Genomic DNA, 9357 nt, shown 5'->3' on the forward strand with positions numbered 1-9357 from the left:
AATGACATCTTCAAAGACCCTATTTCCAAATAAGGTCACTTTCTGAGGTTCTAAGTGAACGTGAATTTGGGGGGACACTGTTCAGCCCACTACTATCGTATCCTTATAAAAGAGAGGCAGAGGTAGATTTGACACTCACACAGAGAAGGCAGAGTGAAGAGGGAGCAGAGAAAGATTTGAAGATGCTGGCCTTGAACATCAAAGTGATGCAGCCGCAGACCAGGGAAGGCTGGCAGCCACCAGAAGCTAGAAGAAGCAAGGAGTGGAGATCCCCCAGAATCTCCTGAAAGAGCATGGCCCTGCTGACACCTGGGGTTCAGCCGAAGGATACTGATTTTGGACCTCTTGACTCCAGAAGTATCAGAGAATACATTTCTGTTGTTTTGAGCCATTGAGTTAGTGATACTTTGTCACAGCAGCCACAAGAAACTCAGTCCCTTTGTGGGCTTGCAGGATAATTTCTTGAGGTTATGCCCAGGAATGGGCTTACTGGGACACTGTGGGCACAGACACGATTTGGCTAAGTGCTACTAGGTGGCTCTCCAAAGCGCCTGAATCCATCTAGCAGGACTCCCAGCAGTGACACACAATGGTTCCTCTTTCTGCTTATTCTGGCCAACACTTGGCATCATACAGCTGATTTTTGCCAATCTGACATGTGTGTATCCTATGTCATTGTTGTCATTTGCATTTCTCCGATTACTAATGAATCTGGGATCCGAGCATCTCTTCACATACTTATTCGCCAGCCTTTTCAGTTTCTTCTCCTGAGAATTGCCTATGCATATGCTTTGCTCACTTTCCTGTTGGGTCTTTTTCTTGTTGTTTTGCAGAATGTTCTTGTATATTTTATCCATTAATCTCCTGTTGCTTTTAAACAGCAAATATCTTCTCCCCATCTGTTGTCTGTCTGTTAATTCTATCTGTGCTGTCCTTCATGGAAAGGAATCCTTAATTTTGCTGTAATCAAACCTAATTTGAGTGCTCATTTCAGCAGTGCGTATACTAAAGTTGGAACTATATAGATAAGATTAGCATGGCCCCTGCACAAGTTCACAAAGTGTTCCATATAATTAAAACAAATAAAATACAATAGCAAATCTAATTCAAGGCTCACAACAGAAGGGTGGATGGGTCAGGGACTATTGTGGAAACAGAGTAAGTGCTACTGTGTGTGTGTGTGTGTGTGTGTGTGTGTGTGTGTGTGTGTGTTGTGCATGCGTGCAACCTCTAACTGAATGTCAACCCCCAGGGATGGGTCCATTGCCCAAACTTTAGGCTTAACTGCTCCCCTGCTCCCTGCACTAACACATACAGTTCAGTACAGCAGTTCTCAGACATCCCTATGCACTAGAATCACCCCAAAGGCTTGCTAAAACCCAGATTCCTGGGTGCCACCCCCAGAGTTGCTGAGTCAGCAAATCTGGAGTGGGGGCCCAAGGATCTGTGTCACAGATAAGCTCCCAGTGACACTGATGTTAGTGACCCAGAGGATCACTTGGATAACCACCCTAGAGTACACAGGGAATGCCAGCATTTTGCTGAGGCTCTGAAGAAATAGAAAGTATGGCTGCTTGTCAGCTGGCCAAGCAGCACCAGGAAGACAGAGGAAGATAGGAAAGTCACTTGTAATCACTGAATGCCAGTGCTAAAAGGCACCCCTGGGGCCACAAAAGCCAAAATATTTGACAGAGGTCAAAATGAGACCCAAAGGGCGTCAGTTGCCTGACCAAGGTCACACAATTAAGTGATGGCTGAGATCCAGTGTGGTGGCTCATACCTGTAATCCCACACTTTGGGAGGCTGAGGTGGGAGGATTCCTTGAGCCCAGGGCTTTGAGACCAGCCTGGGCAGCATAGGAAGACCCCATCAATCAATCAATCAATCAATCAATCAATCAATCAATGATGGCCAAGGCCAGACTGCCTGGTATCAATGCTATTTTCTCTTCACATTCCCCACCCTAGTTATCCTGAGGGACACATGCGTGCCCCTCCACCGCTTGAGGACTTGCTTCGAAATGGTGGAGGGGTGCCCTTGACAGTCACCCGGTAGTATTTCCCACCAGCACAACCTTTATCACAGCTTGTCCAGCAGAAAGAAGCCAAGCAGTATCTAGAATGCATTCGTGTGACATGCAGCCCTGCCATCCCTCATTCCTTCCTTTTTGGGCATTCTGAGCAGCACTGGGGGCCATTGGGTGTGTATAGGAAGGGAGCGTGGAGTGGCAGATGGGGAGGCGTAGACCGATCCGCCCTAACACCCCGGAAGATTCTATCTCTGCTTGGTTCTGTCACTCACACTGGCAGTAGGCTTCCTGGGGCCAGGACAAGGGGTTCCTCCTCATGCCCACTGGCCCTGTATTTGGGACCTAATGCCTCTCACCACCCCCCAGGCAAGAGGGCAGGAGAGCAGGAGGGGAAGGGGACTTGATCCTGGCCTCCTCCTCCATCTGGCAAATGAGATAGCAAACTTTCTGGGCTGGTAGTGAAGAAGAGGGAAGGCTAAAGCCAGGGGAAGCAATCCCTACGCTATGCAGCTCAGCTAGGGGACAGGGCCCCTCCAAGAGAGGAGACTGGCTGGGGAGGAAGGGAAATAGAGAGAGGAGTCGGAGCCTTGAACTGCAGCCTTGAACTCCTGGGCTTCAGTGATCCTCCTGGCTCAGCCTCCCAAGTACCTGGGACTACAGGCACACACAACTGTGCCTGGCTAATTTTTTTTTTTTTTTTTTGAGAGATGAGGTTATACTATGTTGCCCAGGCTGGTCTCCAACTCTTAGCCTCAAGTGATCCTTCCATCTCAGCTTCCCAAAGCACTGGAAATACAGGCATGAGCCATGGCACCCAGCCTTTCCACCCCACCTTGCATTCTTCCTCTTACCTTTCAGTTCTGGAAGTCCAGCCTCTCCACTTTTCAGCAAAACATCAGCAGGCTGGGGAGATTGGCAGGGCATTCAGAGACCCCAGTGCCATGGGTTACCTACCATGCCAATCAGACCTTCCACTACTCACTGGGCCACTGGGCACCCAATTGCACCAAGCCCCACTGGCCTTGGGGCCGCAGAGTGGAGTCAGGCATAGGCCCTGCCAGCTGGGCTCAGGCCTCAGTGCTTGGCCACTCTCAAAGGGCTACTTCGAAACTTTACCCTCACTGTGGGTCTTTCCGAGGCCTTTGCATCAAATATCGGGGAATGGGCCAAGGAAAAGGGGCAGGAGGACATGGCCAGGAGTGTCCCTTAAGCCCTTTGGCCTGCCAGCCTCTCGTCTCTTAGGCTGCCCTGGCCATCCATGGCCTCAGCAGCTGCCACCACCACTTGTCCCTGAGCTCACAGGATCTCATGTATAACCTCACATGTTCCTCACAGGCTTTCATTCCTTCATCCAAATGCATTTATTGAGTCCTCACAATTAGCCAGGCACTGAGCTGAGCCCTGGGGTATTCATAGGCCCTGCCCACAGGGCGCTGCTATGAACCAACCCCTCATTTCCACAGTGGGGATGGTGCTGGCATCACTCCAGCATTCCTGAGTTTCCCCACGCCCCGGCTCTGGCTCCCCCAGTGCTGCTTTTACCAGATTTCCTGGGAGCTGGCTCTGGGCAGTCTCTCTTTCAAAAAGCTGTCAGCTCAGCTGGACCTCTGGCCTTCGGCATATGCTCCAATCCCAGCCAGAGAGGAGGGCATTGCCCTTCCCCTGCCAGCAAGTCCTCCAGCCCTGCCAAAAGCCCCACCTTGAACCCCAGGTCCCCACACATGTGCCCTCCCTTCCTTACCACCCCAGCTACTGCCACACACCAACTCTACCCACTCCCAGCTGGCTACATGTCCACACCTTGCCATGCCCTCATCTCCCCCCAGGCCTCAAGTGTCCTTGCCCCCTGCCCCAGACCTAGCCCTCTGACCAGTCATCTTGCTAGCAGCTCATGCTGCTCACCGCTTGCTATCTCCTTGGCTTCCAGATTTTCCTCCTCCCTCCCTGGCTACTGCTTCTCCTGGTCTCATTCAGACTCATCCTCCTTAACCTCTTCCTCACGAGTTGACATCCAAATACCAAATGAGGGGGAGGATGTGGGGACATAGGAACCCTCAGACACTGCCGGTGGGAATGCAAAATGGTGCAGCTGCTGTGGAAAACAGTTCGGTTCCTCAAAAGGTTGAACATATAATTACCATATGACCCAGTAATTCCATTCCAGAGTATATACCCAAAAGAACTGAAAACAGGGACTCAGGAGTTGTATACCAAAACAGGAACTGCACACAAATTTCATTCAGCATTATTCACAATAGCCAGAAGGTAGAAACAATGCAAATGTCTATCAACAGGTGAATGAATAAGCAAAAGGTAGTCTAGCCATACAATGGAACATTATTCAGCCATAAGAAAAATGAAGGCCGGGTGCAGTGGCTGCTTGTAAACCCAGAGCTTTGGGAGGCCAAGACAGGAGGATCACTCAAGTCCAGGAGCTTGAGATCACCTTGAGCAACCTAGTAAGACCCCATCTCTACAAAAACATTTTTTTTTTTTGAGATGGAGTTTCGCTGTTGTCGCCCAAGCTGGAGTGCAGTGGCACGATCTCGGCTCACCACAACCTCTGCCTCCCGGGTTCAATCACTTCTCCTGCCTCAGCCTCTTGAGTAGCTGGGATTACAGGCACACGCCACCACGCCCAGCTAATTTTCTTTGTATTTTTAGTAAAGATGGCATTTCACCATGTTGACCAGGCTGGACTCGAACTCCTGACCTCGTGATCTGCCCGTCTTGGCCTCCCAAAGTGCTAGGATTACAGGTGTAAGCTACTGTGCTCGGCCTTACAAAAACATTTTTGAAAATATTAAATAAATAAAATTAGCTGGGCATCATTTTATGTGCCTGTAGTCCCAGCTACTCAGGAGGCTGAGGTGGGAGGATCACTCTAGCCCAAGAGTTTGAGGCTGCAATGAGCTATGATCACACCACTGCACTCCAGCTTAGGCAACAGAATGAGGTCCTGTCTCAAAAAAAAGAGAAGAAGAAGAATGAAGTACCAACTCATGCTACAACATGGATAGGCCTTGAAAACATTACACTAAGCGAAAGAAGCCACATGAAAGGACAAATACGGTCTGATTCCATTTCTACGAAATGTACAGAATGGGAAATCCATAGAGATGGAAAGTAGATGAATGGGTGCCAGGGACTGGGAGAGTGAGAATGGGAAGTGACTGCTTCATGGGTACAGGGTCTCTTTTTGGGATAATGGAAAAGTTCTGGAACTAGATAGAGGTGATGGTTGCACAACATTGTAACTGTACTAAAAGTCATTGAATTTTACACATTGAAATGCTAAATTTCTTATGTGTATTTTACCACACACACACACACACACACAAAAGCCAGCATTTGTTCCCTTTTGTCCTTGGCCATTCTACACTCTTACTCTGCCTTCAGAGTCCAGCTCCATTCTTAGTGCCACTCCTACAACCTTGTCTCCTGTCCCCACAAGGCCAGGCTAGCTTTCCTCTGCTCCCCTCTGTCCTCTGTCCTTCCATCCTGCTCTTAGGGGCCTGGGGCATGGTCCAGTTTCTTTCTGCATCCCCAGTGCCTGAAATAGACCTGAAATACAACAGGCGCTTAACATCTATTTGGCCCAAAAGTGAATGAACAAATGAGTCACGTCCTAACCCTTCGTGTTCAGATGGAGAAAGTGAGGGCCAGCGGAGGGGAAGTGACTTACCCAAGGTCTCAGGCTGGCCAGTGGTAGACTGGAGACTAGAAGTCTTGGCCCCAGCCGCTCCACAGGAGCCTCTTCTATCCTAACATATCCCTGCCTTCTCACTCCTCAGCATCTTTTCCAGCCTGGCTGCCCTCAAGGGTTCCCATCTCTTGTCCCTGGCTGCTTCTGGGGCCTTGAACCAAATGAGCTCTGGGGGCTTGGCAGTCTGGAAACCCTGAAGTCAGTGTGCCCTCCTCACATGACCCCACTTGCTTCTGGTGATTGCACACAAAGGAAACCTGCAGAACCCAAAGGCAACTGGGGAATAGCCCCTGGCACCAGTAAAGCCAAGCCATTCCTCAGACAATGCTCCCTCCATGGGAAAACTGCTGGAAACAGGTGGAAAGAGAAGCCTGATAGTGTCTGCTATCCATTTGGCTCCTAAGGACTGAGTGACCTGTCTCTGCCCAATGCTTTTAGCATCACTCATGCTGCTGCAGGCATGCTCCATTCTGTCCCCAGTGGGAGGAGGCTAGCAGGCAAAACACTGCCTGATGTTTGTGAAGTTCACAGAGCACAACTGTGCACCAGCACCACTGTGCTCTAGTCTTCCCTCGTTTGCAGAAATGACACAGATATTGAAACTCACAGAGAGGTCCCAGGAGCAGGCTGGAGGATGAGGACCTCTAAGGGCAAACAGGAACAGGTCCTGGAAGGGCCAGAGCTCAACCCAAGGGTGGGTAGAAGGCCAGCCTGGACTTCTCAGGCCATCTCATTCTCCGTAGGAGAGACCAAGGTGTGAACAACAAAGAAAACAACAAAGAAAAGAATTCTGGGGGCTGGGCACAGTGGCTCATGCCTGTGATCCTGGGATTTTTGGAGGTTGAGGTGGAGGATTGCTTGAGCTCAGGAGACTAGCCTGGGCAACATGGGGAAACTCTGTTTCTACAAAAAAAAAAAAAAGAAAAAGAAAAGAAAAAGAAAAAAAAATTGCTGGACATGGTAATGCATGCCTGTAGTCACAGCTACTTGGGAGGGTGAGGTGGCAGGATCACCTGAGGCTAGGAGCTTGAGGCTACTCTGAGCTGTGTTCACGCCACTGCACTCCAGCCTGGGCGACAGAGGGAGACCCCATCTCAAAAAAAAGAAAGAAAGAAAAAGAAAGAAAGAAAATAAAAACCCAGGAATTCCAGGAGGTGCCAAAGAGCCAATCTCATGTCACTTTGCAAAACTATCTGACTTTACCGCTGCATTTCTTCTTCTCCAGGGCCACTGCGCCCCAGGTGTGCTCAGCCCCTGAGGAAGGAGCCCTGGCCCAGGAGTCCACAGGCAGCCCCTCCTCGTCACTGTGCCAAGAGGGAGTGATATGGGTTTCTGTGCTTCGGCTCACATGTCGTGGAGAAGCAGAGGGAAAGCCAATAACAGGTCAGAGCTGTGGCTGTGTGCCCAAGGAAGCCCCCACTCTAGCCTCTCTACTCAGGGCGGCAGGAGAGCTCTGAGGGGCCATGCCTGAAGTGCTGGGGCCACTTTACTGACAGCTAGAGGAGCCCACAGGGCTTGAAAGACTCCTGCAGTTCTCCCACAAACCTAAATTTCACGATTAGAGATGTGATCCTTTGAGTTGAACGTTGCCCTCTTTCCTCTGTTTTTTTTTTTGTTTGTTTGTTTTTGTTTTTGTTTTTTTGAGACAGGGTCTCACTCTGTCACCCAAACTGGAGTGCAGAGACATGATCTAGGTTCACTGTAACCTCTGCCTCCTGGGCTCAAGAGATCTTCCCACCTCAGCCTCCCGAGTAGCTGGGACTACAGGTGCACACCACCATGCCCAGCTAATATTTTATATCTTTTTTGGTAGAGATGGGGTCTCACCATGTTGCCCAGGCTGGTCTCAAACTCCTGGGTTCAAGTGATCCACCCACCTTGGTCTCCGAAAGTGCTAGGATTACAGACATGAGCTGCTGCACCTGGGCCCTTCCTCCTTTTAAGCTCGATAGTAATATTTCTAATAATGCTTGGCATTTGTACAACATTAGCCACCCCTCCTTCATGCTGTCATTGCTGTAGTACCTGGAGGTAGGCAGGGCAGGGATTATGAATCTTACTTTAGAGAAACCAAGGTCCAGAGAGGGCAATGGACTTGCACTAAGGGACCCAGCTAGCCCAGTACTCTTGACCTTGGACTTATCTGTCTCTACCCCTGCAGTCCACAACTGATTGTAACATCTTCTTTCCCCAATACAGGAACAAGCACACAACTAACTCCAAAACAAACCCTTTCTTGGTGGCCTAGAATCCGCATGGAGGCAACTGGGTTTAGAGTTTAGAGTCCAAACCACAATTCATTCGGCTAGCCTACAAACATCTTCTGGAATACCTCTTGTGAGGTGGGTCCCAGGCTAGGTACTTGAGGGCTGTGGGGTGGCTAATAATGGCTTCTAATCCCTGAATCCTGTGAATGCTAGTTTATGTAACAAAAAGGTCATTGTGGATGTGGTTAAATTAAAGACCTTGATATGGGGAGATTGTCTTGGATGATCCAAGTGGGCCTTAGATGCTATCATATGTATCCCCATAAACAGGGAGATTTGATGACACATACAAACACAGAGGAGAGGACCATGTGAAGATGGAGGCAGAAATTGGAGTGATGTGGCCACAAGCCAAGGAATGCATGGACCCACCAAAGCTGGGAGAGGCAGGAAGGAGTCACTTCTAAAGCCTCCAGAGGAAGTGAGGTCCTCCAACACCTTGATTTTGGACTTCTGCCCCCAGAACTAGGAGAGAATAAATGTCTGTCATTTTTCGGCACTAAGTTTGTGGTAATTTGTCACAGTAGCTACAAGAACAAGGACCAGACTCTGACCTTGAGGAACACCTAGTGAGTTAATCTGATAAATGCCACATCGGGGGCATGAGTGCCCGAATGTAGTCCCTCTTTCATGATCCAGGAATACTATCCTGGGACCAGGGGGATTCTGAGAGGACAGCATCTGCTTTTAACACATGAGAAACCCAAAGCTGACTCTCCCCTGGGTGGAGATCTGGATTTCCTGTAACAGAGCTTCTGGCCATGCCCCCTACCTTCCACTCCGGTTTCAAGATCACAGGTGAGTATAAAGAACAGATTGATTACCATTCCCAGGGACATTTGCCAGTTAACAGGTGCTAAAGTCTCAGGTCAAAGAACTGAGCCTAATGAAGAAAATTCAGGTCCCTGAAATTCTCTCATCATCAACGTACCTGAGATGGACCATAATCAAGAGTGATGAGGTAAGGGACTCACTCCCCACTCCATTCTTCCATGGGTTGTCCAGTGTTGCTTGGGATGGAGAGAGGGAGGCTGGATGTGGTGGCTCATGCCTGTAATATGAGCACTTTGTGAAGCCAAAGTGGGAAGATCGCTTGAGCGCAGGAGTTCAAAACCAGCCTGGGCTCCAGGTGGGCCAGCACCTCCCCACTGGCCAATTCCTGGTCACCCGGAACACACACACACACACACACACACACACACACACACACGCACACACTGGCTTGTGTACCCCAGGGGCTCTTCTCTTTAGCTCCATGAAGCCTGCCAGCTTTGAACTGGGGGAAGGGAAAGAAGGGAGCCTAGGTGAAAGCCAGATAACTTTGGGGGTGATGGAGGTAGAAGTGAGGACTTGGG

At 49.7% G+C, this 9357-nt stretch overlaps 1 pseudogene; it reads left to right on the forward strand.

Annotated features, from left to right (window-relative positions):
• Positions 1-981: 981 nt before the first annotated feature.
• LOC112429212 (U6 spliceosomal RNA) lies at positions 982-1075 on the forward strand (annotated as a pseudogene).
• The last annotated feature ends 8282 nt before the right edge of the window (positions 1076-9357 follow it).

The sequence above is a fragment of the Macaca nemestrina genome, chromosome X, assembly GCF_043159975.1.
Source record: "Macaca nemestrina isolate mMacNem1 chromosome X, mMacNem.hap1, whole genome shotgun sequence".
Classification (NCBI taxonomy): domain Eukaryota; kingdom Metazoa; phylum Chordata; class Mammalia; order Primates; family Cercopithecidae; genus Macaca; species Macaca nemestrina.